Raw genomic sequence first — 12,631 nt, 5'->3', positions numbered from 1 at the left:
CTAGTGATAGAGTGCTTGCCTAGCATGCATGAAGTCCCAGGTTCGATTCCTTGGTACCACATACATACAACAAGACAGAAGTGGCACTGTGGCTCAAGTGGTAGAGCTCTAAACCTTGAAAAAGCCCAAGGACAGTGCTCAGGCCTTGAGCTCAAGCCCAGGACTGACAAAAAAAATACAAAACAAAGCCCAGGCTTTCAATATTTAGTGTCTCTATTTTACAAATGAATCCCAACTATTTTGTAGCCTAGACTTTTCCCAGGCCTCAAAGAGGCATTGCCATATCTGTTCTGCTATGACCAAATAGGTGAAAAGAGTGAGGACTGAGAATGGTCCCTGATCCCTTTAACCAAAAGCTTCCAGTGACATTCAGAGCCTGGTTATATCTGAAAAGTATTCTCAGCTAGTGGGGGCACCAGAGGAGCAGCTGGGGCAGCCCAGCCTCTCACTTCTGCTTCCCTGAGAGGTTTTTGTTATGACTTGTATCACTGTGGAAGGAGTCCTATAACCTTGTTGACAGTAATAAGTGGCAGCATCTTCAGGCTGCAGGCTGCTGATGGTGAGAGAGTAATCTGACCCAGATCCACTGCCACTGAACCTGGATGGGACCCCAGTGTCCAAACTGGATGTGTAATAGATCAGGAGCTTAGGAGCTTTCCCTAGTGTCTGCTGATACCAGGCTAAAATCTTGCTAATGCCCTGACTGGCCTTGCAATTAATTGATGGTAACTCTGTCTCCTGGAGATGCAGACAGGGAGGATGGAGACTGGGTCATCTGGATATCACATCGGGCATCTGGCATAGGAAACATAACAAAGAGCCATACAATTAAGAATGCTGTAAAATGAGTTCACAAACATCAGACAGCAGTAATCAAACCCATTAAATTGAATATATCCTTAGTAAATTCCTTCCTTACCTGGGAGGCAGAGCAGCAGGAGCCCCAGAAGCTGAGCAGGGGTCCTCATGTCCATGCTGCGTGCTGACTAGACTGACTGTTGCCCCAATATGTGGGGAGACTCTGAAGAAGTGCTCAGGGCAGTGGGCTGTGCTCTGCGTGCATGCAAATGAGCAGGGACTGAATAGAAGCAGGCATGGCTGCAGGGCTAGCTCATCTCACCAATGCCACAAAGTCCATAGTTCCCACTGTGTTCCAGCCAAGGCTAGGCAGCATAGATTTCTCTGGAGACAATGTTCTTTGAGGCCATTCCATTTCAGAATCTATCTGAAAGACTATTACTGCAATGAATAAGGGGAAGAAAAACACTCTCTGGAGTCATGTGTCTCATTCTTAGAGTGAGGTTATTCAGGGTCGTATCTCTGTAGAAATAACAAATCACAGTGTCATAAGTATAGAAAATTAGAGCCAACTCATTCTTAAAAAATGTTCATGGGGGAAAAATTTGTGATCTCTTTAAATTCTTTATGAGCAGGAAATCGTGTGATGCATTTTAATAAAAAGGTAATGTATAAATAATAATCTTTTCTATACTGTCAAGCAGTATATTGTTTATTAAAATTAGAATGAAAATGAAAAGGCCATGATTTCCATTGATTTATTCACATCTCCTACTGAGAATCTTTTCTAATGTCCAGGACTCTACTGACTACCTGTTTTCTTAATTTAAAGCCATATGGACTTTCCTATAGCTCAGAAGCATGAAGGCTTTACTAGATAACAGAAACAATTGCTTCAAAAAAACCACTGATACACAATGTATGTGTTTGTTATATATTATAAATTCTACTTTTGTATTTTACTCTTTATCAGCCAGGGGATTTACAACCCTGACCCAGACAGTGGGTCTGGATCTCTTTTCAAGCCCATGCATATGTCCCTCCAGAAACATGCTGGATCTGTGCAAGACTTGGACTTAGACTGTGTCACATCTGTGTCTTTTCCCTGGATGTCCCAGCCCAGTTCAGCAACTAGCTTTCCTTTCAGCATCTGTACCCTTCAGCATTGGAACCCTGAGAATATTATTGATGCATGAATGCAGATGAACATAAAATCTGGGTGTGGTCCTCTTGTAGCATTTTTAGGGACAAACTTGAAGGGATCTTACCAGCAGGAAGTTTGACAGGATCTAGTTCCAGAGAAGATGAAATATAAGATACCTTTGTTTGAGGGGGGGGGCTGGAATATCAGCTTCTGTTTGCTATAGAATTGATCATTCATTTTCTTTAGAGTTCTACCAGCAATGTTTGTGACTCAATGCATGTTCTGGATCTGGGAAAAGAGTTCTGCCTGAACAAATCACAGATCCCAGGATCTTGAATCATGTTCAAAGTCCATTCCCAGTGGATGATGATAGAAGATATCTATTTACCTATCCATATCTACATATTTATTCATATCTCTATATAGTATATCTACATATTTGTATCTCACTATATATATTTTAAATGAATGTTATTTAAAGTTGCATAAGTTGACAAGCTTATTATCAAAATGTAGAAGTCAGTTTCATTATCCTCTGCATGTAATTTTGATAATGATGTTATTATCTTTATTTTGTTTTCTTTTCCTTTTTCAGAAACCTCTGGAAAATCATGTAAAGTGCATTTATTAATTCACCTAGTGCTCAGTGTTAGGACACATTGTGAAAAATGAGGATAAAAATTTTAAAAAACAAAGAAATTCAGACATTGGTTTTTGATGATATTCAAATATTATGAGTCAAATGAAAATCAGATAGCATGAAATTCCTGAGAAGAATGAGCTTTTGTAGATATGTAAACTTGACTTTAATAACATTAGCTAAATTGCATGTTTATAGAAGTTCTGATTTGTCTCAGTCAGATAGATTCTGACAGAGAAATGATGACCCAGATGAGGTCAGGCAGTTGTATGAACTACCTTAGCAGACTGGGCACAGGTGGTATTTTTCAAAAGAGCAGACTGTCAGTTTCCATGGGACGTTTGCTGATGTGTACACTGGGGAAGGAGAGTGAGTGATTGAGGTATTAATGTATACTAAACCCGCAAGAGTCCCATGGGTTTCCTCTGCAGGGATGTGCTAGTTTTTCCTTTTGTGTAAAGCAAGTCACTGAGTGCCATTGCATCTTCCTTCTGATCTTTACATTCCCTGAGCTTATTTCTGGACATTGGTATCTTAGCTACATAGTTGCTTTTGAATGACCACTCTGTCTCACACATGCTGATAGATGGTAGATGTGGAATCAAAGTTGGGATGTTCAAGTATACTCTGCTAGATTGATTAGAAATTTGTCCTATGGGCTAAGGTGAATTTGAATGGGAAATCATAAAAACAATATGTAACTTAAAGTGCTGCCTAATGCTCTTCCTCAAAAACTTTCAGTAGCATCAGAATCTGACCAGAGATACCTTTAATCCTTGGATATTTCCCAAGAAATTCATCTCAATATCCATATGGTTCAGGAAACGCTAGAAATCTGTTGGTGGGAGCATAAAATTTATTCAACCATTCTGGAAAACAGTGTGGCAGTTCCTCAAAAGAGTAAATATAAAGTTCCCCTATGACCCAGCAACCCCACTCCTAGGCATTTACCACAATGTCCATAAACAAGGACATACTAAAATACCCGCACAACCATGATCAGAGAAGTGTTATTTACCATAGCTAAGATATGGAACCAACACAGATGCCCATCAGTAGATGAATGGATCAAGAAGATGTGATACCTATACACAATGGAATTTTATCATCAGAAGTGTGACATTGCGGGGCTGGGAGTTTGGCCTAGTGGTTAAAGTGCTTGCCTAGCATGCATGAAGACCCGGGTTCGATTCCTTGGTACCACGTACATAGAAAAAAGCCAGAAGTGGTGCTGAGGCTCAAGTGGTAGAGCTCTAGCCTTGAGAAAGTCCAAGGACAGTGCTCAGGCCCTGAGCTCAAGCCCAGGACTGGCAAAAAAAAAAGAGTTAAAAAAAAAAAGAAAGTGTGACATTGCCCCATTCATAAGGAGATGGAAAGATATGGAAAAAATCATATTCAGTGAAGTATGCAAGACCCAAAGAAACATAGGCTCCATGGTCTCCTTCATTTGTAATAATCATTATGTGTCTAAAATTTTCATAGCAGAGAAATGCAATATCTCAAAAGCTATGTGCATATGGCCATATAGTATGAGGCTAAGGGAAATGAACTCCAGTATAGGACAACAAGAGATTTATTCTTGTGGTTGTTGTTTTTAATGTACTATGCAAACTTATTATTATTTTTGTTAGTCTTTGTAATTGAACTCTGGACCTGGGCATTGTCCCTGTGTCTTCAGCTAAAGGCTATGCCCTATCCCTTGAGCTCCAGTACCACTTCCAGTTTCCTGGTGATTAATTGGAGATAAGCATCTCACGGGCTTTGTAGTGACTAAGCTGGCTTTGAATCTCTATCCTTAGGTCTCAGCCTCCTGAGATTATAGGCGTGAGCTACCATGCCAGCAGTGAACTTATTTTTTTACACTTCTGTTGTTGTTGTTTTCCCTTATGGTTTATCTGCCTGTTGTATCTGATTTTGGTACATGACATATTGTATATACGTTTATTTGTATATTTGAATTAGGGAAAGGAAGGGGAACAACAAGGTGATGAGACAAAGGAAAAAGGATGAATCAATTTAACAGTGATATTCATAGGACAATATGTTGGAAATTAACAATTTCCTGAATTTACAATTCAGGAGTGGGTGGGAAGAGGGAAAGTAGAACTAAAACATGGGAAAGTGTAATGATGTTCAAGAAGTAATGCACTCTCTACCTTATGAATGTAATTGTAATTTCTCTGTGCATTACCCTAACAATAAAATAAAACTAAAAAATCCACCTGGTTCATAGTGTAAGATCAACTCCACTGGGGATCTCCAGCTCAACACATGAGCCAGACTGGGCATTATCCCCATAGCTGATTTCAATCATGTGACCTTCCTTTTCTCATGGCTCTTCCTATGTCTTCCTATGTTATCTCATTCTGGAAGGAATATCTGCATTTGTGTTATCTTTTTTTTCAAGTTCAATTACAATAATATGCATTTACATGCTGTATAATTTCCAGTCATGATTCCTTAGTTTTAAACTCCAGCTTTGTAATTCAGATAAAGCTCCTAGTATATCAACATGCTGTGATGAAGGTTGTTCATAAACATGGGGGTCGGCTTCTGTTTTGGGGTTGATTTATTGATATGGGTTCACCACTTTCACAAAAATATATCCCAGATTCTCTTCTCTTTCCACAGCTTTTACAAAGAGGTACTTGTGTAGGAGTTATTTTTAGAGATTTGGAAGCCAGAAGATGAATTAGTATATATTGAAGTGAGCAATCAGGCATATGAACAGTGGTGAGGACTGGAGAATGAAGGGGTGCCTGGCAAGTGAGACCACCTATAACCTCTCCCTTTATTGTACTACAGGGAAGATCATCTAGCCTATAACAGAACACCTGCATTATGGGAAAGCATCAGAGAATGTATTGATTCTATTATTGACTTCTCTTACTACCTCTGCATATTAAAAGCTACAGTTTAGTTCCTAATTCTCTGTATACATACATTTCTTGCTCAGAGTATCCTGGCTAGCTTCTGTGTAAGGTATAATTCCTAAATGAAATGGTAACCCAGAGTTCTCAAGTGAAATGTTCTTTCTTCTGTATCAGAAAGGGCATTGCCATGTTTGTCATGCTGAGAATGTGAAAGGAAAAAAGACAGCATGAAGAGATGCCTTCTTGGCTCCTAAAAAACTCTCCTAGTAGCCTCCCAAGCATGGCTACATATGAAAAAAAAATAAAACTAAACAAAACAGAAAAACCAGCTGAGACAGAGAAGTCTTTCACTTCTGCTTTTCTGGGAGGTTTATGTTATGACTTGTATCACTGTGGGAGGCCAACTATTATACTGTTGACAGTGATAAGTGGCCACATCTTCAGGCTGCAGGCTGCTGATGGTGAGCGTGAACTCTGTCCCAGATCCACTGCCACTGAACCTGGATGGGACCCCAGATTGCAAGCTGGATGCATCATAGATCAGAAGTGTAGGCGCTTCCCCTGGTTTCTGCTGGTACCAAGCTAACCATCTATTAATTATCTGACTGGCTCTGCAAGTGATAGAGACTCTGTCTCCTAGAGATGCAGACAGGAGGGCTGGAGACTGGGTCATCTGGATGTCACATCTGGAACCTGAGATCAGACACATGAAAACAATCATGTTAGGAAAAAATTTCCATGAAAATCCAGGCAGTACTGACTACCTTGAACTGAGAAAATTTCTACTGATGTCCTTACCTGGGAGGCAGAGCAGCAGAAGTCCCAGAAGCTGAGCAGGGGCCCTCATGTCCATGCTGTATGCTGATTGGCACTGACTTCTGTACAGGGGGTGAGCAGTCTATATAGATATCTTTTGTGAAGGGGCTGTGCTCTGGACACATGCAAATCATCAAGGCCTTTTCACAGCTGGGCGCAGCTTCAGAGATGGATCATTTCTGTATATCACCCAGAGCTGGTTGTATGTATGTGACTACACAGACTCTATTTTTCCCTGAAGTTCACATGGTGTAACCAGTCTGTAGTGTCGTTTGTAAAGGGATACATTACTCTCTCTGTGACTCAGAAAGTAGTTTTTCTATTCCTTAATCATAGTTCTATGTGAATGACCATTGGGGTCGGGAGAAAATAAAGGAACAAAGCATTGCTTTTCCATTCCCAAAGGCAGGAAAAGAAAACTCATAACCATCATGCATCACATGCCTCATTCTTCACAAAGCATGCTTAATTAAAAATGCCATTCTGTTCCAATAATCAAGCAGGCAAACATCTTCATCCACAAGGAAACATTCATGCTCAAGGCACACACACTGAAGATGGAGCCTGACTCCTTCCTTACCCACGGCAGGGCGTCAGGAGCAATAGGGATAACGTTAAGGATTCTGTGTCCAAAAGTGACATCTAAAGTGTGTTCTGATCACAGGGAGCTGCTTTGGTATATTCATTTGTTGAGGCTGCCAAAGTGAATGAAAATACCTGGAACAAGGTTTACTCATCAACTGGAGTTTCTTTTCCCTAGGTTCTGGAGGTTAGGGACGTCCAGAAGATGACTGTGCTAATGGTTCTCTTTCTTGGAATGTTCTCAAGAAGCTGGATGTCTGTAAGCAGTCTGAGGACCCCATGTACCTTTTCTTCCAAGGACACTGGTGCCATGGAATACATTTCTCCCTATATGATTTTACTTTTAAAAATTATCTGTAAGTAACTGTATAAAGGAATTGGCATCGAACAAACAGAACACAACGCATGTTATTCAATATTACCCCTCTGTTGATTTTGTTTCACCCCTCCTCAACTCAGCTCTTTCTTCAATGTTCTCAATTCTACAGGATGTGCATTATATTTTATGACTGATTTCTCCCTCTCCCCTCCTTCTTAACATTCATTTCCTTCTTACATTACTTCTCCCCGAATAAACACTCACTCATGGACACAACTCCTTCCTTTAGTGATCGCTTTTTGTCCTAGATTATCAGGGATACAGGTAATTCCAGACTTCTTGTCTCACAATCAGTTAGGGCACAGGCTTTTTGCCCCAACTTTGCCCTGATAAGAGCGAGTTTGTGTTTTAGACTGTTCAGGATTCCAGGGGGTGTCATTAGTGACAGCAGACATTTTTCTCTTAGTTCCTTGGTGTTTCTCAGAAAGACAGCTCTAAGTGGGCAGTGTGCTGTGTGCCATCTAATGGTCATACATTGAAATTTCATTTTATAAGATTTCAGATACTATATTTCACTAATCACCCGCCTCCTCCACTTCTCTTCCTAGTCCTCCTCTTGCTCCTCCTCTTCTTGCTCCTCCTTTTCCTCCTCCTCCTCCTCCTCCTCCTCCTCCTCCTCCTCCTCCTCCTCCTCTTGTCTTCTGCAATGCTTTGTTCCTCCTCTATAGTTCTTTGAGCATATATTACATGTACAAAGGGCTTGTATTATGAAACTTTCATACATAAATACATTATCTTTTTTGCCAGTCCTGGGCCTTGAACTCAAGGCCTGAGCACTGTCCTTGGGGCTTTTTCAAGGCTAAAACTCTACCACGTGAGTCACAACACCACTTCTGGATTTTTTCTATGTATGTGGTACCAAGGAATCAAACCCGAGTCTTCATGCATGCTAGGCAAACACTCTACCCCTAGGCCAAACTCCCGGCCCCCATAAATACAGTACTCGATCATACTTACTATCCCATTCTGTATTCTCCTACTGTGCCCTTTGCATGGTTTTATACTAATTTTATACATTCATATACTGTACTTCAGTTACACACACCCCATCACCCTCAACTTTCCTTCCTCCCGTCTACTGCTTCCCCTCTCCAAACACAAATATAGTCCATCTTTATATTCACCTCAGTCCTTTAGTCGCTCCCTGTTTTTCTCATTCCCTCCTTCTCACTCCCTATTTTATTTTTATTGTCTTTAAATAGTTTCACAATGAATGGGCCAGGAGTTTGGCTTAATGGTGGAGTGCTTGCCTAGCATGCACGAAGATCTGGGTTTGATTCCTCAGTATCACATACATAGAAAAAGCCAGAAGTGATGCTGTGGCTCAAGTGATAGAGCTCTAGCCTTGAGAAAGCCCAAGAATAGTGCTCAGGCCCTGAATCCAATCCCAGAACTGGCAAAAGAAAAAAATGTTTTGCAATAGGACTACTATTTAATAAACAGTGTATGAATGGAATATAATCTTGATCAATTTAACCTCTTTCAACATTTTCATCTTTCAAACAAAATTATCAGTCTATGCAGGTGGGCCTTGGGCAGTGACGCGAGCCCACCAGAAGTGTCAAATGATTATTGACTACTGTCATCCCTCTGGAGGGACATTCCCTACCCCTGTCATCCCAATGAATGGACATTCTCTACTGCTGTAAATTGAGTCCATATTTTCCAACAAAACGCTCTGCAATGACAATGCCTTTATTCGGGCTGTCTCATTTAGCAGTCAGCAGTCACATAGAGCTGTTGAGCACCTGAAATGCAATGAGCAAATCTAAAATGTTAAATTTATAATTTAGGTAAAATTAAAATTAAAGCACAAATAGCTAGTATTTATTATTCTAGACAGCACAGTTTAGCAAAAATATTCATTATTGCTATTATGACAGCCAAGCTGATAATTATTATCATAGTCTATCCTGCAGCCCGTGGACCTCCAGGCTGCTGCTGTTGCTGAGTGACATTATTGTGTGATCCACTGCCACTCAGCTGTGATCTTATAAATTTTAGTATTCTAGTTTGCACTTACCATTTTCTCATGAGATTTTTCAAAAATGCCTTTTAATTTCTTCTTATATCAACATTTTAAAACCAACAATATTTTCCTCCCTGATATTTGAAAAAATTTCAGGTTTCTTTTTGCTTTGTAAATTTCTTCCTTTTTTTTTCTTTTATTGGCCAGTCCAGGAGCTTGAACTCAGTGTCCTTGGAAACTTTTTGCTCAAGCTAGCACTCTGCCACTAGAGCCTCAGAGCCACTTTTGGTGTTTTCGGTATATGTGGTACCAAGGAATTGAACTCAGGGTTTCCTGTATGCTGGAAAAGCACTCTACCACTAAGCTATGCTCCTTGCCACATTTTTGCCTGTTCTGGGCTTGAACACAGGGCCTGGGCTCTGTCTTTGGGCTTTCTCAAGGCTAGAACTCTACCACTTGAACCACAGCACCACTTCCTGCTTTTCTATGTATGTGGTACTGAGGAATTGAATCTGGGTCTTTGTGCATTCTAGGCAAGCACTCTACCACTAGGACAAACTACTGGATATTCATCCTTTTTCATTAGTAAAAATCATTTGAACTTCTCTACTGTTTTTAAACCTATTAAGACATTTTGGACTAATACATAGTTATCACATAAAGAATGTACCATGAGAAAAAAATGTATGACATGCAATTGGTGGCAGATATACTTTATGTCTTGACTATCTAAATGGTCTCTCCTTTTAAAGAAATAATGCTACCATACTTTTCATTACTAATCATCTGCTTATATTCTGTGCTATTGAAAATATAGACTAGTGGAATAGTCTATTACTAAGGTAAATCTATTTCCAGTATTTTACAGCTTTGAAGTTTGGTTCATATATCTAGTCCAAAGATGTGTGCGCATGGTCCTCACGCTTCATATAGTAATGGGGTGAAATCAACACAACTTGGATGTTTATTCTCACACTGTAATTTTATATAGTTATACATTTTGAAGAACTCTGTTGCCAAATCCTTCTTATCTATTTTTCTTTTATTTTCTCCTGGAAAAATACACAATCATCATAACCATAGAATGCATTCAATTGCATTAAAAAGAATCTGACCAGAAAAGATAATTTCACTGGGTTTTTGTCCTGCTGAGCTAAATATCTTTTTCTTGTGAATATGGCCTGATTGCAATGAAAGTAACTAGCTCCAATTTTTTACACTATCATTTTAATCAGAAACTATGGGATATATTTTCCAAAAAAATGATTATTTTTAGAATAAAAACTAAGATGAGTTCTGGTAAATGACTATATCATGTCAGCTTGTATTTTCTTGGATGACAGCATTTTCATTCTTTATAAAATAGCATAGTGCCAAAATTGCCTCCTTTAATACATCATCATTTACATTAAATTTGAAAAGGATCTCTATTTCCTGGCAAAGTATAATTGGGCTTAAAACAATTCTCCAAAAATAAACACTTCAAAAATATGAAGGAACGGGAGCTTAGCCTAGTGGTAGCGTGCTCACTTAGCATGCACGAAGCCTTGGGTTCAATTCCTTGGTATCATATGCACAGGAAAAGAGAGAAGTGGTGCTGTGCCTCAAGTGGTAGAGCACTAGCCTTGAGCAAAATGTGTGCAAGGAGCGTGCCCAGGCCCTGAGTTCAAGACCCAGGTCTTGCAAGAAAGAATGTGGATAAAGCATAATATAATGACATCTTAACATGTAATGGCATCTGTAACATGGGCTTTGGCTTTGTCTCTGCTCTGCCCTCAGTGATGCTGGGTCTTCTGGTCATCAGGTGCTGTGTGTTCTGTCTCCATGACACCAACCACAGAGGCTCTGCAGGGCCTCCTCTAGAGTAATACATTACACTGCTCTCCAGGTAGATGTTTTGTTGGGTGGGGAATGGCTATCATGGACTCAGGTCTCTCTGCTTGTGAGCTCCTGTCACCACTCCATAAGGAAAAGCAGTGTAGAAAGCTGCTTACTCTGTGGAGGGAGAAGGTAAGTCCTAAATAGAGGAAATAGGAGGCTGGAAACAGGAAAATACACTTATTTTTTAACAATAAAATGCAAGTATTTGTTTCTTTTGAAATATTTAACTCAAGTTGTGTACTTTTTGGGCAAGTCTACGAAACTTCTTTGCAACAAATTGTTTATAAGACACTGGATTCCACCAGATGAGGAAATTCCAAATGCCTTTGAAACTACTTGTGACAACTGCCAATATTCTAGTATTTTCACACCCACTAGTATTTGACACATTGTGCATTTGAACATGTGTGCATTTATTCAAGCCATTGCTCCATACAAATTTTTCTTAGGACCATAGCCCCATCCCAACAGGCTCTGCATTGATAAGAGTTAATAAGGTTAAAATGAGCCTCCTCTCTCCCTCCTTCCCTCCCTCCTTCCCTTCCTCCCTCCCTCCCTCCTGCCTTCCTTCTCTCTCTCTCTCTCTCTGTCTCTCTCTCTCTTCGCACTGTCTCAATGTGTCTCTGTCTCTCTCTCTCTCTGTCCCCCCCTCTCTCTGTCCCTCTATGTCTCTCTCTCTCTCTCTCTCTCTCTCTCTCTCTCTCTCTCTCTCTCTCTCTCTCTCTCTCTCTCTCTCTTTGTTATTATGATCACAAAATAATGTGTTCTCCCAAGACTGGTCTCCAGCAGAAGTTCTTTCCTGAATTAAAATCTGATGGCATTAATGCCTCCCTTATGGCTGACATACATAGGGTTGTGGCAGTTATTTATCTCAGTGGCTAAGACAAAATAACAGACATAAATACCATAACATTAGTCATTTCCCACATTTGTTTTGTTTTGATTTTGAATGAGTTTCATCATTTAACAAAGACTGGACTCAAATTCACAATATAGCTGAAGCTAAAATTGAGCCGATAAATCCCACCAACTAAGCCTAAGGAACTATTTGAAAAACACTACTTAATAATACTAAATATTGTCCAATTAGTGGTGTTCAATTCCAATTAATACAAGATATAAGAGCAGATAGGATCTCAATGAGGATTTAATCAATTATATCATGATCTATGATACCATCAGAAGCTGAATGAACCACATTTATTCTCCTACTGCCTGTGCCATGTCATGGCTTTTGCCCCATTTCACGTAGCAGAGCCACTCATAGTACTCTGAGCTCAACTGGGATTTATTGAGCTGAGAGCTCCTTGCTCTCACATTTACTCAGAACAGTTTCTGTGCTGCTCCCCAAACAAGCTACTTGTGACAGCTGTGCCACCTCAAGCAGGGTGGTTTTTGTTCAGGGCTGTATCACTGTGGGAGGCCAATGTGTACTTTGCCCACAGTAATAAACTCCAACATCCTCAGTCTCCACCCTGCTGATTTTCAGTGTGAAATCTGTGCCTGACCCACTGCCACTGAATCTGTCTGGGACCCCAGTTTCTCGTTT

General features: G+C 40.1%; 1 pseudogene; it reads right to left on the bottom strand.

The window, feature by feature from the left end:
• Positions 1-399: 399 nt before the first annotated feature.
• On the bottom strand, positions 400-974 carry LOC150060393 (immunoglobulin kappa variable 1-39 pseudogene; annotated as a pseudogene).
• Between the last annotated feature and the right edge of the window lie 11,657 nt (positions 975-12,631).

Source organism: Megascapheus bottae, chromosome 7 (genome assembly GCF_031878675.1).
Source record: "Megascapheus bottae isolate mThoBot1 chromosome 7, mThoBot2.hap1, whole genome shotgun sequence".
In the NCBI taxonomy this organism is placed as follows: domain Eukaryota; kingdom Metazoa; phylum Chordata; class Mammalia; order Rodentia; family Geomyidae; genus Megascapheus; species Megascapheus bottae.
Note: the sequence above shows the minus strand (reverse complement) of the source record. Positions and strands in the feature narration are given on the sequence as shown.